The sequence below is a fragment of the Sus scrofa genome, chromosome 14, assembly GCF_054392235.1.
Source record: "Sus scrofa isolate SSC_HxYL_T2T_F1_AM1 chromosome 14, Sscrofa_HxYL_maternal_Yorkshire_Landrace_v2.0, whole genome shotgun sequence".
NCBI classification, from domain to species: Eukaryota; Metazoa; Chordata; class Mammalia; order Artiodactyla; family Suidae; genus Sus; species Sus scrofa.
The window spans coordinates 70,886,503-70,897,185 of record NC_139396.1 but is presented as its reverse complement, the minus strand read 5'-3'; the positions used below and the strand labels follow the sequence as shown (position 1 = coordinate 70,897,185).

Sequence of the window (10,683 nt, the reverse complement as noted above, 5' to 3'; positions counted from 1 at the left end):
GTGGCTCAGTGGTTAACAAATTTGACTAGGAACCATGAAGTTTCGGGTTTGATCCCTGGCCTCGCTCAGTGGGTTGAGGATCCAGCGTTGCTGTGAGCTGTGGTGTAGGTCACAGACACGGCTTGGATCTGGCTTTGCTGTGGCTGTGGTGTAGGCCCGCAGCAACAGCTCCAATTAGACCCTTAGCCTGGGAACCTCCATAGGCCGTGGGTGCAGCCCTAGAAAAGACAAACAAACAAACAAAATCCAGCTCCAGAGAGGCGGGCTGGGCTTGTTCCCACACAGGTGTCCACAGCCCCTTTGCAGGGCCCTACGACCACCAGTGAGGCTACTCCATAGGCAGGGACACACCAGGAAATAGGGGCTTATGCCTCATGCAGCCTGGTGGGCAGAGCTCCAGCCTGGGAGGTAGCAGGTGGGCCTTGCTTGGGCTTGTCCTCTCCTAGGCCGTCTCAAGAGGCAGACAGACCTGGCTTGGGCCCACCATCACACACTGGTGGTGTGGTCCTCTCTGGGCCTGTTCTTTCATTTGGGGATGAGGTTTACCAGGCCTCCCCTTTTCCGACTGGAGTGAAGATGACACGAGGTTTGGAAAGTACCTGCTGCTCGGTGGGGGGGGCACATGTGGGGTCTCTGGGCAGGACAGCAGGAGCCTGAGCCACAGGACAGGACAGGGCTATAGCCATTGTTTCTTTAGGGGCATTTTCCTAGCCTCTCTCTGGGCCATGCACTGTTCTGATGGCTTCACACCCCTTGAATTCCCTTCGTATTTGTAGGAGGCGAGTGGACTGGGGCAAGGAGAGGTTAAGTGACCTGCCCAAGGTCAAAAAGCTAGGAGGAGCTGAAAGTGAGCCAGGCGGCCTGGTTTCAGGCTATGATGCTAAGCCCTGCCTAAAGCTGCCTGTCTGAGCCATCAGGGGGCTGAGGATCCATATTCCTGCCAGAGGAATCCTGGCAAGCCCCTGCCAGAAGCCATTCAAGGCAGGAGACCATTGTGGTGGTTCTGCTGGCAGGCATGCTGTGGCGGGAGAGACCTCCAGCTGCACCCCAGGAATTGGGGGCTTGGACCCGGCACGACTTTCCTGGGCTTCTATTTCCTTGTGTGCAAAATGGGTGGGGAGCGGACCCTCTTCTGGGATCCAAAGGGACTGGTGAGGAGTGGATTTAGAAGTACCTGTCGCACAGAGCCCTGCACAGGGGTTTGGGATCCACAGCCACTTCTGGCGACCTGGCTGGGATGGCTGCAGGTGCCTTCACCTCTCCAGGTCTCAGCCTCCTCAGCCTTGCCAGGATGTTGAGAGCACCCTGTTCTGCATGGGAACTTCTGCCCCATGAGGGAAGACATGTGACCCCTGATGAAGAGTCTTAAGATATGAGTCTCCAGTAGACATCAGCCTCTGCTGAGTCTCCCTGCTGAGAACCCAGAATCTCAGAGGACTGATCATCCCAGTGGCAGATATCACCTCAGCATAGGGCTTTTCTCTGGGCCCTGGAAAGAAAGGAAAACATGCTTCTTCCCCTTAAAGATAGTTGCCAACTATCAATGGAAACCAGAATTTGCTTTCCTGTAGGAGAAAATGTCCCAACAAAAAGGTAGAAAGAAGAGACCCCAGCCATGATGACTAAGCAAAGTCCAGTCAACTGCCCCTAACCACCCCTCCCCCACACATCTGCTTCCATAAAGTTGCTTCCGCAATTACAGCTGCCTGTCCTCACTCCGGTCTGACCAGTCAAGCACGGACCAGAAGAACTAGCCCATAAAAGTCTTGTGAAACCCTTCTTCTGGGCTGACTCCGGACAGCGATCTCCTCCTCTGAGCCCGCCAGCGTAATAAACCTGAGTTCTCCAACTCTCTGAGTGCTCACTTGGTTTCTCACTGGGTAAAAGAGCTGATACACAGTGGCCGTGGGGCTGCTGGGCAGCTGCCATAACATTCCCAGCTGTATAATTCAATTTGATTTTTTAAAAAATGCCTTATTTTAAAAATAATTCTTGGAGTTCTCTTGTGGTGCAGCGGGGTAGGATCTGGCGCCGTGACTGCAGTGGCTCAGGTTGCTGCTGTGGTGTGGCTCTGATCCCTGGCCTGGGAACATCTGCATGCTGCAGGTGCAGCCAAAAAAATAGTAATTCTTCACCGTATAACATTTATTTTTATTTCTACAAATAGTGATAGTTTTACTTCTTCCTCTTAAATTTGGACTCCTTTTATGTCTTTTACTTCTCTGATTGCCGTGGCTGGGACTTCCAAAACTATGTTGAAGAGTAGTGGCGAGAGTGGACATCCTTGTCTTGTTCCTGCTCTCAGTGGGAATTCTTTCAGCTTTTCACCATTGAGAATGATGTTCGCTGTGGGTTTGTCATATATGCCCTTTATTATGTTGAGATAAGTTCCCGCTATGCCCACTTTCTGAAGGGTTTTTATCAGAAATGGGTGTTCGATTTTGTCAAAGGCTTTTTCCACGTCTATTGAGAGGATCATATGGTTTTTATTCTTGTTTGTTAATATGGTGTGTCACACTGATGGATTTGTGGATATTGAGGAACATTTGCATCCCTGGGATAAATCCCACTAGATCATGATGTATAATCCTTTTAATGTATTGTTGGATGCAGTTTGCTAGGATTTTGTCGAGGATTTTTGCATCAATGTTCATCAGTGAAACTGGTCTGTAGCTTTCTTTTTTTGTGGTATCTTTGTCTGGTTTTGGTATCATGGTGATGGTGGCCTCATAGAATGAGTTTGGGAGTATCCCTTCCTCTGCAATTTTTTTTTTTTTTTTGTCTTTTTGTTGTTGTTGTTGTTGTTATTGTTGCTATTTCTTTGGGCCGCTCCCACGGCATATGGAGGTTCCCAGGCTAGGGGTTGAATCGGAGCTGTAGCCACCGGCCTATACCAGAGCCACAGCAACGCGGGATCCGAGCCGCGTCTGCACCTACACCACAGCTCACGGCAACGCCGGATCGTTAACCCACTGAGCAAGCGGGCAGGGACTGAACCCGCAACCTCATGGTTCCTAGTCGGATTCGTTAACCACTGCGCCACGACGGGAACTCCAATTTAGTGCTTTTCTAAGCATGGAAAGGTGAAGGAATTTAGATTCACAAAAAATTTCTCCTGAAAATATCTAAGGTCTGTTCTGTCAGTTTTCCCAGGGCACAGAGTGCCTCATTCCTGATCTCTGCCCTGAGCTCCCTTCAGGGTGTGCTGAAGGTCAGATTGCAGTGGTTTGTGACTCAGTGCTTGTAGAGCTAGATGGCTAGTGACATTGTTTGGTCTGCGGTGCTATAAATTACTTCTAAGTTCTGCTTTCATGGCATCCTGCAAATTCTGATATGTTGCTTCCATTTTCAAGTCAGTTCAGACTACTTTCCAATTTTTCTTGATTTCTTTTTTTGATTCATGGGTTATTTAGAAGTATGTTATTTTGTTTCAAAATATTAGAGATATCCCGAGGATCTTTCTGATAATTTCAATTACACTGTGGTCAGACAACATAATATAGCTTGAAGCCCTTTGAATCTTGATACATGTTCTGTGTGCACTTAAGAAAAGTGTGTATTCTGAGAATTCCTGTCGTGGCTCAGTGGTTGACGAATCCGACTAGGAACCATGAGGTCTTGGGTTTGATCCCTGGCCTCACTCGGTGGGTCAAGGAAATGGTGTTGCCCTGACCTGTGGTGTAGGTCGCAGTTACAGCTCAGATTCCCCGTTGCTGTGGCTCTGGCGTAGGCCGGTGGCTGCAGCTCCGATTCAACCCCTAGCCTGGGAACCTCCATATGCCACGGGAGCGGCCCAAGAAATGGCAAAAAGACAAAAAAAAAAAGTGTATTCTGCCATTGTTAAGTTTCCTGTGTTAATCAAAGTCAAGTTGACTTACCATGCTGTTCAAGTCTACCATATCTTTACTGATTTTCTGTCTTCTATCAATTATTTTTAGTTGTTGTTTTTTTTTTTTTTTGGCCATACCCATGGCATATGGCAGTTCCTGGGCCAATGATCAAATCCAAGCTGCAGCTGCAGCAATGCTGGATCTTTAACCCACTTCATCACCGTGGGAACTCCTCTATCAATTATTGAACTCTGACTATAGTTGTATTTGTCTATTTCTCATTGCAGTTGTATTCTTTTTTTTTTTTTAAGGTTGCACCTGTGGCATATGCAAGTTCCCAGGCTAGAGGTTGAATTGGAGCTGCAGCTATGCCACAGCAACGGCAATGTGGGATCCAAGACATGTCTGTGACCTACACCACAGCTCATGGCAACCCCAGATCCTTGACCCACTGACTGGAGCAAGGGGTTGAACCTGCATCCTCATGGATACTAGTCGGGTTCATTATTGCTGAGCCATAACAGGAACTCCAACTCTTTTTTATTGACGTAAAAAATTTACATAATATAAAGTGTACAACTCGGTTGTTTTTAGTACATTCTCCATGCTGTGCAACCATTGTTATCTAATCTTTTTAATGTTTTCGATTTATTAAAAAGCACACCATTAGACATTGTCTTGTGTAAGCACAAGACAAGTAAAAATGTTCAAACATCATACTTAAGAGAGAAAACTTAGAAGCCTTCCCTTTAAGGTCAGAACAAACAAGGATGCCTGCTATAGACAGCCCTTTCTATTCAACAAAGGACCACATGTCCTGGCCAGTGAAAGATGAGTAGTAAAAGAAGTAATGGCTAAGACTGTAAGTGAAGAGACAAAACTGTCAGTATGTGTAGATGATTTACTCATTCCGAAATATAATTGTAGGAGTTCCTGCTGTGGCTCATCAGTAATGAACAGGACTGGTATCCATGAGGATGCAGGTTCGATCTCTGGCCTTTATCAGTGGGTTGGGGATCAGGTGTTGCTGTGAGCTAGGGTGTAGGTGGCAGACGCAGCCTGGGCCCTCCATTGCTGTGGCTATGCTGTAGGCCAGCAACTATAGGTTTGATTTGATCCCTAGCCTGGGAACCTCCATGTGCCTTAGCGGTGGCCCTAAAAAAAGCAAGGGGGAAAAAAAAAAAAAAAGAAAAAAAGAAATATAATTTTATATATAGAACGATACACAGAAAATACACAGAAAACCCAAGAGAATCAATGGACAAGCCATTAAAGCTAAAGGGGTGCTGGGAAACCTGGACAGCTGCATGCAAAGCAATGAAACTAGAACACACCCTCACACCATGCACAAAAATAAACTCCAAATGGCTGAAAGACTTAAATATACGACAGGACACCATCAAACTCCTAGAAGAAAACATAGGCAAAACACTCTCTGACATCAACATCATGAATATTTTCTCAGGTCAGTCTCCCAAAGCAATAGAAACTAGAGCAAAAATAAACCCATGGGACCTCATCAAACTGAAAAGCTTTTGCACAGCAAAGGAAACCCAAAAGAAAACAAAAAGACAACTTACAGAATGGGAGAAAATCGTTTCAAATGATGCAACTGACAAGGGCTTAATCCCTAGAATATATAAGCAACTTATACAACTCAACAGCAAAAAAACCAATCAATCAATGGAAAAATGGGCAAAAGACCTGAATAGACATTTTTCCAAAGAAGATATACAGATGGCCAACAAACACATGAAAAAATGCTCAACATCGCTGATTATAAGAGAAATGCAAATCAAAACTACCATGAGATACCACCTTACACCAGTCAGAACAGCCATCATTAATAAATCCACAAATAACAACTGCTGGAGGAGCTGTGGAGAAAAGGGAACCCTCCTGCACTGCTGGTGGGAATGTAAACTGGTACAGCCACTATGGAGAACAGTTTGCAGATACCTTAGAAATCTATACATAGAACTTCCATATGACCCTGCAATCCCACTCTTGGGCATCTATCCCGACAAAGCTCTACTTAAAAGAGACACATGCACCCGCATGTTCATTGCAGCACTATTCACAATAGCCAGGACATGGAAACAAGCCAAATGTCCATCGACAGATGATTGGAGTCGGAAGATGTGGTATATATACACAATGGAATACTACTCAGCCATAAAAAAGGATGACATAATGCCATTTGCAGCAACATGGATGGAACTAGAGAACCTCATCCTGAGTGAAATGAGCCAGAAAGACAAAGGCAAATACCATATGATATCACTTATAACTGGAATCTAATATCCAGCACAAATGAACATCTCCTCAGAAAAGAAAATCATGGACTTGGAGAAGAGACTTGTGGCTGCCTGATGGGAGGGGGAGGGAGTGGGAGGGATCGGGAGCTTGAGCTTATCAGACACAACCTAGAATAGATTTACAAGGAGATCCTGCTGAATAGCATTGAGAACTATGTCTAGATACTCATGTCGCAACAGAAGAAAGGGTGGGGGAAAAAACTGTAACTGCAATGTATACATCTAAGGATAACCTGACCCCCTTGCTGTACAGTGGGAAAATAAAAATTAAAAAAAAAAAAAAAAAAAAAAGCTAAAGGGGGAGTTCAGTATGGTTGTTTAAGCACAAATCAATAATCAATAGAATCCTTTTACACCACTAGCCAGTTAGAAAATGTAGTCCACCATAATATGATATTTACAATAGTCACAAGGAGATAAATAAAAAAATCTAGGAACTGACTTAAAACTGCAAAAGTGGAGTTCCCATTGTGGCTCAGCAGGCTGAGAACCCAACATAGTGTCTGCAAGGATATAGATTTGATCCCTGGCCTCACTCAGTAGGTTAAGGATCTGGCATGGTTGTGGCTGTGGTGCAAGCCAGCAGCTGCAGCTCCAATTCGACCCCAGCCCGGGAACTTTCAGATGCTGCAGGTTTGGTCTTAAAAAAACACAAACAACAACAAAAAAGGAAAAGCTACTATGGATAAAATTTTGTCTTTACCCATGGCATATGGAAGTTTCCAGGCTAAGGGTCGAATTGGATCTGCAGCCGCTGGCCTACACCACAGGCCAGAGCAATGCCAGATCCAAGCCATGTCTGCAATCTACTCCATAGCTCACAGCAACACTGGATCCTTAACCTACTGAGCGAGGCCAGGGATTAAACCTGCATCCTCATGGATACTACTCAGATTTGTTTCCACTGCCATAAAAGAAACTTCTATGGATAAAATTCTTAGATAGAACTATGTGGACTACTAACAGGTAGTAACATGTTATCAAGCTATAGTAATTCAGTGTGATACTGGTACTAGAACTGCCAAATAGTTGAATAAGATATAATCTAAAACAAATGCACATGTGTATGGGAATTTGGTGAACTGGTGGTAGATCACTGAGAAAACGGCAGATTATTCAATAAGCAGGATTTCAAAAATTGGCAAAATAAGTCCCCAAGCTCACACAATATAATATTAACAAATCTCCCACTGAAATAAAGATTAAAAAGTGAAAGACAAAACTATAAAGCTATTATAAAATGATGTTGGAGAATGTCTTTGTAAAAACAGAATGGGAAAGGATTTCTTAAAGAGGTGAAAAAACCCTACAGATCATACAAAAAATTTTTTGGTATAACTGATGACTTCAAAATCAACAACTTCCTGGAGCTCCTGTGGTGGCTCAGCAGTAACAAACCCAACTGGTATCCACGAGGACAAGGGTTTCATCCCCAGCCCTGGTCAATGGGTCAAGGATCTGGTGTTGCCATGAACTGTGGTGTAGGACGGCAGCTACAGCTCCTATTCAACCCCTAGCCTGGGAACCTCCACATGCCTTGGGTGTGGCTTTAAAGAGAAATAAATAAAATCAAACCCTTGAATTGAATTTCTCTGGCTGGTGGGAATAGGAACTATTCCCCACCCTGTGTGATGCAGGCACTGTTATAATCCTTTCTTTTTAGGGCCACACCTGTGGCATACGGAAGTTACCAGGGGTTAGGAGTTGAACCTTCAGAGAACAAATTCGGGAAAATCTACAAAGGTGATCAAAAAACAAGGCAATGGGGGATGGAGGAGGAAGGGAGAGAAAAGAGAAGAGAAAGAGAAGTCCAAGAGATCCAACATCTGAAAAACAGGGATTCCAAAAAGAAAAATCAGAAAACCAAAGCAAGGAAAATCATTAACAAGTAATTCAAGAAAATTTCCCAAAAATTAAAGATTAAGTGCCCATTCTGAAAAGGTCAGCCAGAGCCCGGCACAATGCATGAAAACACCCCTTTGCCAAGGCACATCAGTGTGAAATCTTGCAACACTGGTGACAGAAGGGAGAGGGTCACATGCAAAGGTCAGCACTCATGATGGCTTCAGACTTCAGTGCTGTTGCAGCTGTGGCGTTAAGTCACAGCTGCAGCTCAGATTCTAGTCCTGGCCCAGTAACTTCCATATACCTCAGGTGTGGCCAAAAAGAAAAACCTGATACAATAAATGATATATCAATGTCTTCAGAGAAGTCTGGGGTTAAACTAGTGATAAGCAGACAGAAAAATAAATAAGAATGTGAGAAGATTATTAGTTCTAGGGAGAAGACAGTTCTAGAGAAACGTAATCTAGGTTACCACCGGGCTCAGTTGTGACTTAAATATCCAGTCCTGATAACACTGAATATGATCTAACCAGAAATAAAACATCAGGAAATGGGCAATGGGGAGCCCGTGCATGGTGGGCAGGAGGAAGAATGAAAAGTTGCAAGAAAATGCCTAAAATGAAACGCCAAAGAGTAGCTATATGAACAAATTTTAATTGAGGCATGGAAGCAAATACAACCAACTAGCCAGAAGTTGAAAGGGACTACCTGGAAGCAGGGAGAGGCGGTTGGTTAGGAAGGGCCGCTATTCTTAATAATAAACCTTGCAAAACCGTTTGCTCTTTCAATGCGAATAACTGATTTTTTCCTAAAATGCAGGATGTACAACTATTTACAAAAAGCTCCACATTTTAGGCTAATTTTATTGTTTTATAAAACTCCCAAACTTTTACCATGGACATTTAACTAGAAACCAAAACGTGAGACCCTCCCTTTACTTTTCAGGACCTAGGGCGTGCAGAACCACACACAGCTGGTACCCTTACTTGGCACCCAGGGAGAACCACATCCAAAGCCAGCTTTTCGTATTCAGGACACAATTCATTACTACTAAGTGTAATGTGTTATGTTTAAAAGTACTGTTTAGGAGTTTGTCTGTGGTTCAGGGGATTAAGGACCTGGCATTGTCACTACTGCGGCTCAGGTTCAGGAACTTTAATGCTCACATTACTCACATAAAATAACACTCTAGACCAGTGTCAAAATGTGGCCTTTGGATCTACTGAATTAGAATCACCAAGCTGGAAATTCCCGTTGTGGCTCAGCGCTTACTAACCCGACTAGTATCCATGAGGATGGAGGTTCAATCCCTGGCCTTGCTCAGTGGGTTAAGGATCTGGCATTACCCTGAGCTGTGGTGTAGGCTGAAGACGTGGCTCAGATCCTGCATTGCTGTGGCTGTGGTGTAGGCTGGCAGCTTCAGCTCCAAATTGACCCCTAGCCTGGAAACTTCCATACGCCATGGGCGTGGCCCTAAAAGACAAAAAAAAAAAAAAAAAAAAAAAAGCCAATTCCTAGGCCCAACTCCAAACCATGTAATCAGCATCATTAGGGGTGGTGCTGTGGGATCCGCATCATTAATATTACCTCTAGCTGATGCTGAAATCACTTCTGTCACCATTACCATGGTAATGTTGCAGAAGGCTCAATGAAAAAGCCAGTAAGTCCATGTTTAATTCAAGGTCACCAGCAGAGAAGACCAAGAATACCTAAGTACGTATCGCAACTCCTACTTGAAAGAATTCCACTTACAAAATTTCACAGAAATCCACCTTACGTGGAACTCAAGGGACACAATTCTTTTCAGAAACAAATTAACTCTTGGTCACATACAAACCAAGTTAGCACAACCCCTTCCCACACTGAGTAAGCTCCCTGGAAACTGTCCCCAGGCCAGGAGCCCCTCCCCTGGGGCAGCACTATGGGGGACCCCCAGTCACACTTCATCCAAATGTGCCAGGGCTGCTGTCAGTGGTGGTGGTGGGGGGTTGCCCCTGGTCAATGGACAGACCCAGCAATGCTGCTTACCGTGAGTTCTCACAGGAAGACCAACAAAAACTGTCACCTCCAGGTTGTGTCCTGATGATGACAAGCTTGCTTCTTTCTCTTCCTCCAGCACTTCAACAATTTGTTCAATGAGCAACGTTCTAAGGGCGGATACTCAACCCCTTTTCTGCTGGAGTGCATCCTTCCTACTCGGCACCCCAGTAGGACCTCTTTTTAGTGTGTGACCACTCCAAGCCATGGATCCAGTTTCTATGTTCTTGGTCAGCTACCTGCTCTGCACACCCTGACCTCTCTACTTACCTTCGCTATGTTAAGAACCTCAGCTGTGCCAGTCAACCCTGAGGTGCTCCGGTAAAGTGCCAAGAACCTGTCCCCTGTCATAACACTACATATGAAGCTGTACAGGAGTCTTGAGGTTCTCTGAACTACCTCTCGATACTGATTACTTTTTTGAATGCCACCAGGGTTTCACAGGCCAGGACCACGTGTGTCATGATGTTCACAAGCACCGTGTAAGTGCCTGTGTCTAAGGATGGTGAGGCCATCTATGTTTTTGGAGCTGTTCCAAGGGCTTAACTAGCAACCAGCCTGGAACAGCAGCTTGCATTCGCTTATCAATAACCACTACTGGCATTTCCCCAGGACATCTCAGGGTGTCAAAGTTTAACCTGCTGCCAAAGCAA

General features: G+C 44.9%; 1 long non-coding RNA gene across 1 annotated transcript; it reads right to left on the bottom strand.

Annotated features, from left to right (window-relative positions):
- Positions 1–3,910: 3,910 nt before the first annotated feature.
- LOC146396674 (uncharacterized) lies at positions 3,911–9,500 on the bottom strand. Its single transcript, XR_014826011.1, has 3 exons — positions 7,017–9,500; positions 6,442–6,674; positions 3,911–5,105 (listed from the first exon to the last, which is right to left on the bottom strand). It is a non-coding gene; the product is annotated as an uncharacterized LOC146396674 (long non-coding RNA).
- Between the last annotated feature and the right edge of the window lie 1,183 nt (positions 9,501–10,683).